The sequence below is a fragment of the Pteropus alecto genome, unplaced genomic scaffold (genome assembly GCF_000325575.1).
Source record: "Pteropus alecto unplaced genomic scaffold, ASM32557v1 scaffold17, whole genome shotgun sequence".
In the NCBI taxonomy this organism is placed as follows: domain Eukaryota; kingdom Metazoa; phylum Chordata; class Mammalia; order Chiroptera; family Pteropodidae; genus Pteropus; species Pteropus alecto.
In genome coordinates this window covers 7927320-7939878 of record NW_006440645.1, presented here as the reverse complement: position 1 = coordinate 7939878, position 12559 = coordinate 7927320, and the positions used below count along the sequence as shown (strand labels likewise).

Sequence of the window (12559 nt, the reverse complement as noted above, 5' to 3'; positions counted from 1 at the left end):
GCCCCTGCGTTCGCCGGCGCGCACACACTCGGCACTCGCGCAGGGAGGCACTCTCGGACGGGCGTTTGGCTTGTTATGGAGGAAGGACTGTGTGAATCAAACTCATTTCTGGGTCACTGCTGCCACAGGGGGGAGCACTTTAATCCCTTGCCAAAACGAGAGGGTGGGGACAGGAGGGCGGAGGGAGCGCGCGGGGAGCCCGCGGCGCGGGGGGCTCCGTCCCTCGTTAACTCTTCGCGGCCCTCGCCACAGCCGGCTCGGCCTGCGTCCGCGAGCGCTGGCGCTGCTCAGCTTTCAAAACCTCTTCCGTCGCCTGCCTTCTGAACCTGGAAATGCGTGCGGTGTCTCCCGGCAGGAAGGTGGGCTTTTCCATTATCCCCTTCACTGTCCCAGTTCTAACTCTTGCCCGGCATCACTGGCCCTAGGCATGGAGTCTTTCAATTTAGTTTAAATTATGTACATAAAAATATGGCTATTGAGGCGTATAATTTGGGTGAAAGGTTTCACTTTTAGACTAAATAGAAAAATAAATAGTTCTTTTGTAGTAACAGTTTTGGGGAGCTGCGAGTTAGAATGACGTTTTTAGATACAGAGAATCCAAATTTGGAGCCGGGACTTGTCTTTATCTAAGTTAGCATTGAACTGATAGTTGCAAATGGGCATGAATTCATTGGAAGACAGTGATTATTTATAAATTGACACCAGCTTTCTGTTACACAGTATTATGGAACTGGACATCGCCTTCCAACCATTATTGTGCCTAATGCTAAAACTGGAGGTGCAGATGAATATAAAAATAATAGTCATAGATTCATTTGGGGGGCGTTTATGTGTAAAAAATGAGAGCTTAAAGATTTTGTGTAGCGTACATATTTGCTTTCTCCTATGAAAGTTAACATATTTCTTTCATGGACCCCCTAAAGAAATAAGGGTGCATATGACATTCAGTTTCCAAAGGAAAAAGACTTTGGTACAAATTAAAATTCCCATCCAATAAATAGAAACAGTGATCACTAATTACAAAGTTGAATATCAAACCCAAAGGCATACTTATGCGCTGGAATTCTTCTGAATATATCAGGTTTAACTTAACACCATCACACACCAAGCCATCCACCCACATCAAGAACATCATAATCTGATAAACGCAGCAAAACAAAACTAATTGAGTTTTTCAATGATTTTTTCAGAAAACAAAGTAAGCCAAAGGAAATCTTAAGTATAGACATATACTGTTTCACTAACCAAGAGTACGAAGACACCACATTGGCCCTATTCATGTGCTCATTTAATCCTGTTCAAAGAGATCACACATAAAGCACTATGCTATCATTATTACCTTTATTGGTATTGCACTGCAGTTATTATTTTCAATGGTTCGCCTTACACATACTCTACTACAGGAGTAAAAGTACACAGGTTCATAGCCAGACAGACTCTGCTTCGGACCTGGCTCTACCAATTATCAACTTGTGTGACTGTGGGGTAAATTACAGATGCTGAGCCTCAATTTCATGAGTAATAAAATGAGGTTAACAGCCCCTACCTACCTAAAGGGTTGTTAAGAGGAATTAGATAACCTCATTAAAGTTCCCAGCAGAAACCCTCGCAATAGGAGGTTACCGATTCCCTCGGCCATCTGCGTCATATCCCTTTTTGGTCTTCTATTCATGGAAAATTGCAACTGCTACATTCCAGCCAGAGTTCTTTCACTTATTCTCCCCCCACCCCAATTTTTTCAATCGCATTTGCCACTCAGTGACACGCTGATTAGGACTTATGGTCCCGGGAACACCTCACACCAACTTTTCATAACACTGGTGTCTGAGGTAGTGCTTGCCACGTGCTGTAAATAGCCCTCGACTAGAAGTCAGGAGACTCCCATCAACTCACACTAAAACCCTGGATAAATCTCTTTGGGCCTTGGTTTCCCCACTGAGATGATAGATAAGATCGAATTCAACATCTAATTCTGATTATTCTTACCAAATTGAGAAAGTGGTTGTTTGAAGAACTGGAAGACAACTTGAATTGTCAAAAAACATGTAAGAAGACATTTGTTTTTAATGATCAACTGTTGACATTTTTTAAATAGGGACCTTTTGCCATCAGACCACAGAGGAAACGTTGATATAACCTGTTTCTAAAATGGGAAAGGCAACAACATGGTTCGCCTTTTGGCAGCTCTAGAATAAGAAGTACTAGGCCGACAATCAGGAAAACAAGTTTCTGATTCCACTCTGTCACTTACTGTCTTGCCTTACAAAATCACTGAGGATCACCATTTCCCAGTCTCGAGAATGGTTGTGTTAATTCACAATTATCAGAAATGAAAGGACATTCAAGAAAATAGCTACAATCAGTGTAGTTGAAATATTAAGATTCTAGTATTTTCTGACCTGATCGGTGTTCTGGTGATAATTACAGTTCTATATGTCCCTTATATTTTGCTGTATTCATACACAGTTTAATTATTATCATCCATAATAATGCAGTCTTATGGAATAAAAATTTGGATAGTTATATTCATATTCCTGATTAGAAACCATATGATTATACCTATAAATGTTTAGTCATTTCCTTTGTGTCTATTCTATAAGTAAAGAATTATAAGGCCTTGACGAGAAATTCAGGATTGTTCATATTTGAAGTGAGGTAGATGCATACACTGAAGTCCTATCTTATGCCTTTAGAAAAATGAGCAAGAAATTCTTATTGGCAGATAACATTGCCAGTTGGTATACATTGCAATGCACAGACAGAATTTTTTATTGCACAAGTGCTCTCTTGGATGAAATAGGTTGTGTTCCAAAAGTTTATTTGTACTTTGTTTGAAACTTTGAATTCATGCCCCAAACAAACCTTGTTCTAAAGAGGGCTTTGGTTGTCAAATAATTAAAAAATAATAATTTTAATAACTAAATGATGGATAGGATAACTTTTTATTAACTTTTTTGAATGGTATTTTTGCGGGTGGGAGGGGATCTTGTTCAAAGAGACATGTGTGGGCATACTCTATACAAGAACAGTACAGTTGAGAGCCACATTTAGCCTATGCCTGAACCCCAAGAGGTCATGGATAAGAGATTAGGACTAGAGCACCCTGTCTGACCGGTCGGTGAGGTCACTAGTCCTGAACAGCTAATTAGGTGATCACAACCTTCAACTGTAAGTCACGACTAGGAGGGTCACGACTAGGAGGCCGATAACTGAGCTGCTTCGCTGCTGGCGTCAGGACCGCCTGCATTCTTCTTTCCTGGTGTTCTTGGTTTCTTCCGTTTTGTTGTCGTTGCTGTTTGTTTTCTTTTGCTTGTTTTTGATTTGGTTGTTTTAATTTTGTTGATTTTTATACTTTTAGCACAAGTTAAGAGAGCAAAGAGAAACAAGTCTGACAGGGGGACAGGAGAGATCATTTAGTTTAACCAGATGGAAATGTCCGAGACAGCTGACATTTGAGGAGGTTCGAAATTGGAAAAGATTTTCTCTAACCCTGCTAAGAAAACATAATTAGAGAAAGTATTTTGAAAATTTAGAAAGGTGAAGGAAGGTAATAAAGCTCACCGATAGGGGTAGCTATTATAAATATTGCCGTATATTTTCAGTCTTTTTTCTAGGCATTTTAAATAAAATTGCAAAAATGTCACACATTCCATTTTACAATCTTCCTTTTCACTTACATCTTTCATTTTTTTCATTTCAGTATTGTACTTTTTCAAGTAATTTTTTTTTTTTTTAAATTTTCAGATCTTTGCGTGTCCGCATACCATACATTCATGCACAGCGACCATGCATTCTCATAGTTACTCACTGGACCGCGTCACCTATTGGAAATTCTGCCATCCTTAATATAAAATTCAAGTCTCCCATTTTACTACCTCTGTCTGAGACTTCCAAAGAGTATGCTTCTCACTTGACCTTGACCTTTCCCTTTCTCTGAGAAGTCACTCCAAGCTACCCCTCTAGTCTTCTCCTCTTACTAGAGGCGGAGCAGTGGTAACTCAAAATTTGATCTCTAACCAGCAGCAGCTGCCCCTGAGAACGTGCCAGGATGCGTTATTTCCAGCCCCACCCCAGATGTACTGAATCAGAAAGTACTGAAGCAGAAAGTACTGAAACACAGCAATCTGTGTGTTAATCCCTCCAAGTATTTCCGATCCACATTCAAATTGGAGAGCTACTTGTATAGATTTTACGTCCATCCACCACTCTGTGGAGGCACAGAGCCAGGCACCGGAGACAAGGGGGCAAGGCGATGGGGGGGACTGGGAGGTACCCCTAGTCACTGCCCATAGCCAGTTAAAAGTTTAAACAGTGATTACAATAAAGCGCCGGGCTTGGAGGGAGCACATACATAATCTTGTGTGTGTGTGCAGTGGGAGGAGGGTGGTCAGAGATGACGTCTCAGAATAAGTGACCCGAACCCTGAAGGATTATAGGTATTAGCCAGGTGAGGAAGGGGGGTGGGGGGCCAAATGTTGCACTTTTAACAAAAGTTGTTTTACAAAAACTCTAGCTTCTGTGTGGAGAATGGATGGGTGGAGATGAGACGGAGGTAGGGAGGCTAGACAGGCTTCTGCAGTGACCAGGTGATAGAGAAGGACTTGGACTATGGTCACGGAATAGGGATGGAGAGGGGACACCAGCCTATGATGGAGGCTTGGCGAACACGGCCCTGGCCCTTCGGAGGTTGCCAGCTCCCCTAGTTCAACAGCCCCTCTGGAAAGGGGTGAGAGCGCCTTCCGCCAGCCCATTAGGGATGTCTAGGGCATCTTGGGAGAGCGCCTCGTATGGGGAGAGCAGCGTCTATGGGACCAAACCACGGACTATGGGCAGCGAACAGGCAGAAGCCCATGTAACAGAATGAAACAGTGGTCTTTCTGACTCCATCCTGCTCGAGCCTCAGCCTTCGCATTAGTAACCTTCGCTTAGTCCTGCACATAGATATGCTAATCATTAAAGGAATCTAACTTGTAGCCTAGGAATTCTGCAATTGCCTCCCAGTCAGAAACTACCTCCCCAAGGAGATAAGGAAGGTATGTACGAAAATAATGATTGTTTAGCAAAAGATTTATGGGAAACTCACGACTGAGACCACAGCAACCGGAGCTTGTTGACCAAAACCAAAGAAGTTTTACCATTCCCCTTGGACCCTTGCTGATGTCCAGATGTCTATGGTCATCAATCAGCTCCTGGCCTCCAAGCCCTCCCGTTTTCCCCTTCCTCTGATATAAAAGAAGCCTGTACTTTCTCAGGATGTTTATTTAGGGTGCTAGTCCGCCATCTTCTCAGCTTGCTGGCTTTCCAAATAAAGTTGCATTCCTTGTCACTCGACTTAACTGCCTGTTGGTGAAGTGAGCAGTTCAAGGCTTCACGCGGTTACACCTGGGTGTCCAGGCCTGCAGAGCGGAGGCTCAAGCTGAACCACCCGGGTGGGCAGTCAGGGAAGCCTCAGGCCCCCACAGGGGTCCTTGGCTCTTGCAGGCCTAGATCGATCCCTGGCCCCTCGTCCTTCACGTAGGGGAGAGGGCGGCCCCCCCCCCCCCGCCCCCACCAGATGTTTATCGTTCCCCAGGAAAGATCCATTTTCCTCTTCCTTTCCACAAAACACCTTAATGGACCATTATAACCTGAGCCCAAATCATTAGCAAATGAAAAACTGGCTACCTATTCTCTGAGGCTGAGGGGGCTGAGTGCTGGGGGGCGGGGAGAGGAAGCCAGAGAGAGGTGCACCCCATGGTTTGGTTCCAGTGCTAATGAAGCAGAGAAAAAGAGGAAAAGGAAACAGTTTCTGTGTTAAAATGGCTTGATAACTCACTTTTTTTCCTGTCCTGAGGCACATTTGGTTGTGGACAAGACTTGATGGATTGGATGTCAGAGGTGAGGAAGAAGTTGGAGTGAAAAGTGACCCCAGGTCTCTGGCTTACAGAACTGAGAGGATTTCTTCATTGACTCAGCAGGCATGCACTGAGCTCTGAACTCAGGGCATGCAGCAGTGAAAAAGACTAGTAAACCTCTGCCCTCCTGAAGATTACATTCATTCTCCAAGGAAAGGAAATGCAGGGGTGGAGGTATGATGAGTGCAGCCTGAGGAGACATCCAACAGAGGAAGCCCAGAGCAGATGGGAAAGGCCGGGTTGCAAGTATCAGTTTAGGAGTTAGCACAGAGATTGACTGAGGCTGTGGGAGTGAATGAGATCAATGGAAAATCTCTATAAAGTAAGTAGAAAACAGCCTAGGCTGGAAGCTCAGGAGTCATCTTTAAAGGATGGGCAGAGGAAGCTGCAAAGTTTCAATGGTTTCACTGAGGACAGTCCGGATTAATTGAAACGTTTTAGCCTTCTTTATGCCCAAACCAGGACTTCTAAGCACCATGGAGAAAATCACAGACCTGTGCCGATTGTTTCTACGATATTCTTCCAGCTTTGGGATGTCCTGAAATCAATCTCTGTGCTAACTCCTATTTCTCCGGTCAGTTTAATCTCCCATTGTCCTTGGGATCTTTCTTAGAGCTTCCTCGTGGCCCCCAGTCTGTCACCCTGCCACTCACCTCAGCACACTCAGCCGAGCTCCTAACTCCTACATCAAAGGAGTAACAGAGGCCATCGCAACCTGCGGGTGGTCTTCCCTGCAGGCCCACACTCCCCCTTGTTCCTGTCACAGTGGGAGAAAGATGGCCTCCCCTCAACCTGGGCTTAGCATCCCCTGCGCCTGGCCCACTCTCCGTGGTCTCTAACTCAAGATCAGGCCTTCTATCAGGTACCTCCCACTTCTCCGGCCACTGACTCCTTCTCAAACACATTTAAATATCCTTAGGTCTTCCACTGCAAAGAAACCCTCTCAAAGCTCTCGTCCTCTTCCTTCCTCTCTGCACTCACACTTCTTGAAAGCCTGGTCTACACTCACCCTTGAGCCCACTGAAATCTCACTTATGCCCCTGATCACCCCCGTGAAACTGCCCTTGCCAAGATCGCCACGGACGTTCGTATTGCAGAATCCAGCGGCAATTCCTCACCTGTGTTTTACTTCACCTCTCACTAGCATGCGACGCTGTCGTCCACGCACGCCTACTTTCTCCTGGTGTCCATAACTCCAACCGCCATCTGCTTTCTCTCCTTCCTACCTGGCCTTTTCTCACTCTCTTGCCGGGTCCTCTTTCTCTTTTGTTAAAGCGATGCCTCAAACAAATTGTTTTTGAGTACATGAGAAAAAGCTTGTTGAAACGAATCAACTGAAGGAGTCATTTTAGTTGAGACGTTTTATAAGAAAAAAAGAATGGTTCACCAACCATGTTTAGAATGGAATTTAAAAAACGAACATCTGGTTAAAGATTATTAGGCTAGTCAATCAGCTGGATGGGTAACCCTAGCTTCCCAGAAGGAGTTCTCAGTCTTATTAAAGTCTGTCAGAAAACTGTTCAGGCACTTTATCAGGAATGCTAATTGCTTCCCAGAAGGAGTTGTAAATTACATCACACAAAAAATCTCTGTCCCAGACCAGGTTTGAGTCAATTTTCTTTCTCACTTTCGGTTTCTTAAATGTTGATTTTCCTTGGGGTTCTGTCCATGGCCCTCTTCTCTTCTAGTATCTCTTGGTGATCCCATCGACTCTCATCACTGCCCCCACCACGCACACACACACGCACGCACGCACGTCTATACAGCTAGTTTCCCATCTGACCTTCGGGCTTGTATCTACCCAACAGCTTCCTAAACACCTCGTTGGACTTCCCACGAGCAATTCAAACTCAGTGTGTTTCAAACTGAACTCGATTTCCCTCCCACTGCATGCCTCCTCGTCCGTCCCATATCTCAATTAATGGGACCACCATCCCACAATTGCCAACCCAGGAGCCAAAACGTCATCCTTAACCCTTGCTTTTCCCGACATCTCCCCTACCACTGCCACCAAGTCATTTCTACACCAGGTCTCATCTCTCTATCCCTAGAGCCATTATCATCGACACAGTGCCCTGAGCTGCTGCCAACTGGTCTCTCTGACTCCAGTTCCTTCTCTTAATTCATTCCCTACTCAGTAGTCAAGGTGATCTTTTCAGAGCAAAAATATGATCATGCCATTCCTATTGAAAATCCTCGATTGCCATTTTTTTCCTGTTTACTCTTAAGGATAGAATGTGTCATCAACATAACCCATAAGGACCTTCATGTTCCAATCCCTACTTACTTTTTCTAGCTCTCCTGCCCATCCCCTATCTCCCTACCTTTCCCCCATCCCCCACCCCTCCTCCAGACACATAGCTTTTCATATTACTTCAGTGGTATCCATTTAGAACCTTTGCAGATGCTTACCCATCTTGGATCAGACTCCCTTATAAACACTCCTTCTTTTGGCTCCAATGCACTCAAGTTCCATCAAATAGCCTTATCCTATCTTACTAACCCCCACCCTTCTCTAAGCTTCCATGACATTCAGTACTATCACTATATTATCACTTCTCTCTCGGTCTTGTAACTTTTTGTACTCCTCACTAGAGTATCTATAATTCAGAGACTGTGTTGATTGTGTTTTCCACTGTACTCCTAGTTACTGGGCCGAACAATTGATAGGCAGTTAATTAATGTTTTGAATGTAATGGATTAATGACTATTATCTTCACATAATTAAATAGTCTCCAAAACACTATCTTAAAAAACAGCTTATAACTTTCATTCTTATTTTCTTATGCTAAAAGTAAGAGAAACAAAAATCAAAATTAACGTCACCAAAAAACTATTACTCAAAGACAATCACCACTAAAATTTTGATGTGTACTTTTCTTGATTTTTATATATGCTTGTGATGCTTGTGTGTGTGTGTGTCTATATACATACATTTTAGAAAATAAGTGCGATGTTACATTAATTCTATTTTGTGATAATTTTTTATTTAATTTATCCATATAGTTGGGCTATTAGGTTATTTCTATGTTTTCCACTATTATAAAGAGTGCTTTAGTGAATATCCTTATAGCTATATAATCTATGATCAAGAAAACAATTTTATTGGCAGCATAATATTCTACTATGTAAATGAAATTTGTATGATCTCTGATTTTTTTTTATTGTTATACATTTATTTTTATCTCAGTCTTTAAATTTACAAATAAGGATGTGAGAAATATTCCTATACACAAGTTTTTGTTCAAGTATCTGACCATTCTTTAGATAGATTCTGAAAAAGGTAAATCACTAGGTCAAAAGGTTTAAGGCTTTGGATTCGTTCTGCTAAACTGCTTTCTACAAAACATGCTGTAACTGAGGTCCCCACTCTCGGTGGACTGGGGACTTGCTGAGTCTTGGCACATACCCACCAGAGTGAGCCTCTACGGAGGGCGAGGAGCATGACTTCAAGGAGATATTTAGGTGGGGAAGCACATAACACACCCCTGAAACAACAAAGTTACCTGGGCACATTTATGAATAGCATGACACTTTGAGAATGTTTCATAAAAGAAGTAGAAAAGCTAGGACCAGGAGAGAGAGAGAGGAAGAAATAAAGACAGAGGAAGAGACTCTGAGGTGAGGGAGGTGCCTAGGGAATCTTTGCATGGGGTGCGAAGGAGAGAAACCAAAATGACTGAGTGTTTTCTATGCATGTGCCAGGCACTGAGCTAAGCATTTTATATGTAATATTTCATTTACTTCTCACAACAATCCTGCTATATAGGTATTATTTTCATTTGAATGTGAATGATATTGAAAAATTAATGTTCAGAGTGATTAAGTAATTTGCTAAAGATCACAAAGCTCTTGAGAGGTGGCACCAGGATATAACTAAAAGAATCTAGCTCTAACGCTCACATTTTTAAGTATATTATTCAACTGACTTGTTACAAAGTCAGAATCATGTAGCTAATCAGAGATTGTGTCCATGACTTGGTATCGGTGACTTAAGTCATAGTTGGCATTCGGTAGATGCTTCAGAAAAAAAAATGAGGGCAGAAAGAACTCTACATGCTAAGATTTATTTCAGATAGCAGAGATCTCAATTGCTAATTAAAAATATGTGACCATGACTTAAATGTAAAATGTAAAACTATAAAATAGAAAAAAAAATCTTCATGATCAAGGGGTAGGCAAAGAAAGAGTTCTTAGACTTGACACCAACAACACAATCCCTAAAAGGAAAAATTGATATAGTAGATCTTTCAAAATTAAAAATTTTCCCTCCAATGACCTTGGTAAGAGGATGAAAAATCAAGACTAGGGGAAAAAAATTTGTAAATCACCTATCCAACAAAGAACTGTTATCTGGTCTATATGGAGAATACACAAAACTCAACAATTAAAAAAAAAATTATAACAATTCAATGAGAAAATGGGCAAAAAACACGAACACATTTCCCAAAGAGGATATACAGATGGCAAATAAGCACATGAAAAGATGTTCCACATCATTAGCCGTCAGGAAAATAATGCAGATTTAAACCACAATGAGAAACCACTACACTATATCATAATGGCTAAAATTTAAAAAAAAAAAAAAAAAATAGTGGCAACATCAAATGTTGGAAACGATGTGGAGAAACTGGGACACTCATATGCTGCTGGTGGGAATGTAAAATGGTCCAGCCGCTCTTGAAAACAGTTTGGTAGTTTCTTATAAAACTAAACATGCAACTACCACAAGACCCAGCATTGCACTCTTGGGCATTTATCTGAGAGAAATGAAGACTTACGTTCACATAAAAACCTGTACACAAATGTTCATAGCAGCTTTACTCATAATAGCCAAAAACTGGAAACAACCCAGATGTCCTTCGGTGAGTGAATAGTAAACAAACTGTAGTACATCCATACCATGAAATATTACTCAGCAGTTAAAAAATAAAGAAGGAAGAAGGAACTATTAATGCTGAGTAAAAAAAAAGCCGATACCAAAAGCTTATATGCTGTATGATTTCATTATATGACATTCTTGAAATGACAAAATTCTAGAAATGGAGACTAGACTAGTAGTTACCAAGGGATAGGGAGGGGGACAGGGAAGGAAGGAAGTGGCTGTGACTATAACAGAGCAACATGAGGGGATCCCTGTGGTGATGGAAATGTTATATGTCTTGTTTATACCGATGTCAATGACGCTGCACGGGAATCTGTCATACAATGACATTGTACTATAGTTTTGCAAAATGTTACTATAGGGGGAAACTGGGTAAAGGGTACACAAGATCTCTCAGTATTCTTTCCTATCACTATATGTGAATCTACAACTATCTCAAAATGAAAAGTTTAGTTTAAAAAATATGTAGAAAAATTTAAACACTAACGTATTTCTAGAAAGTCATCTCAAAGGTAAAGGAATGTCTCCTGTGTTGTTCAACAGAGCCACATGAATGGAAAATTCATTTGGCCATAAGGTTATGCCAATGTATGTTTTTCTCTAAGACTTTTGCTGTGTTGTAGGAAGGCACAACTTTTCAATACTTGCAGAAACAAGAAGATGAGCGGCGTTGCAGGAAAGCAGCACCGTAAATAGAAAAAAAAAATAAGAGTGGTTCTTTCTGGAGTCCCTTATAAATATTATCTGTCACCTGGCTTTCTGTTTTCTACCCAAATGGCCAAAAGGAATGAATGAGTATGCCCTTTCTACGGTAAAAATTCACCAGGACCCTGAGGGCAGGGGAAGAATCTAAATCTTGCCTCACATCAGCCAAATCTTACCTAATCTCTTGTACATATTTCTCCACTCCAGTCCCAAGGTTTCACCCAGGGTGCCCTTCTCACCCTCCCAGAATCCCATTCCTCTAGCAGGCCCACCACCCAGAACAGAGTGACCACGCGGACATCTCATAAATCACTGCCTGACTCCTAATCATAGGTCGAGCCCAGTAGGTCACTCTGTAACATTCATCTCGGTTTTAAAAACATGAGAAGGACATTGCTGGCAAAAATCCAGGCATAAGGAATTCTATGTTCTAGAAACAGAGAAACTGAACTATTTCAATTTGAAAGCAAGAGCTGGCAGGAAATCAACAGAGCAAAATCATCTAGGAGGAAAAAAAAACAGACTGGTTAGTTAACTTGTAGGTCTGTAAGGTGGGCAGATTTCTTTAAAAAGCAAACAAAGCAGTTTTAGGCGTGAGAGACTTAATTGGCATCCAAGGCCAAGAATATTAATAATGTAATATAAAAACCTTGCTCTAGTGAGAATTCTGCAATTGAAGCATTCTACTCTAATAGCTAAAGTTTAAGGGAGAAGAATCTAGAAAAGGGTCTTTATCTATCCACTCATATATTCTAATCTGTACCATTCATGGTATAAACATATAAATCCTATCCTGTTTTTTTTCACCAGGACGAGAAAAAGTTGATGCTTTTCAGAATTTGTGTGTCTGAGAAAGTCGAGTCAAGCTGCTTTTGTAGATTAAAAACAATGCTAGAATATTGACACTTTTATATTTATTCTTCCCTTAATTAAATGAGAAATTTCATTTATGCATAAGGTAAAAGTAGAGAACTAATAATGGCTTAAGAGAAATTTTAGATCACTTTGGCAATAACGGCCAGGAATAGCATCTATAAACAGAATTCAAAGATAATCGAAACCTATGTTTTAACTC

The 12559-nt window shown here is 41.4% G+C and overlaps 1 long non-coding RNA gene across 1 annotated transcript; it reads right to left on the bottom strand.

Annotated features, from left to right (window-relative positions):
* Positions 1-1327: 1327 nt before the first annotated feature.
* Positions 1328-8268, bottom strand: LOC112484612. Its single transcript, XR_003048082.1, has 2 exons — positions 7013-8268; positions 1328-3493 (listed from the first exon to the last, which is right to left on the bottom strand). It is a non-coding gene; the product is annotated as an uncharacterized LOC112484612 (long non-coding RNA).
* Positions 8269-12559: the final 4291 nt, after the last annotated feature.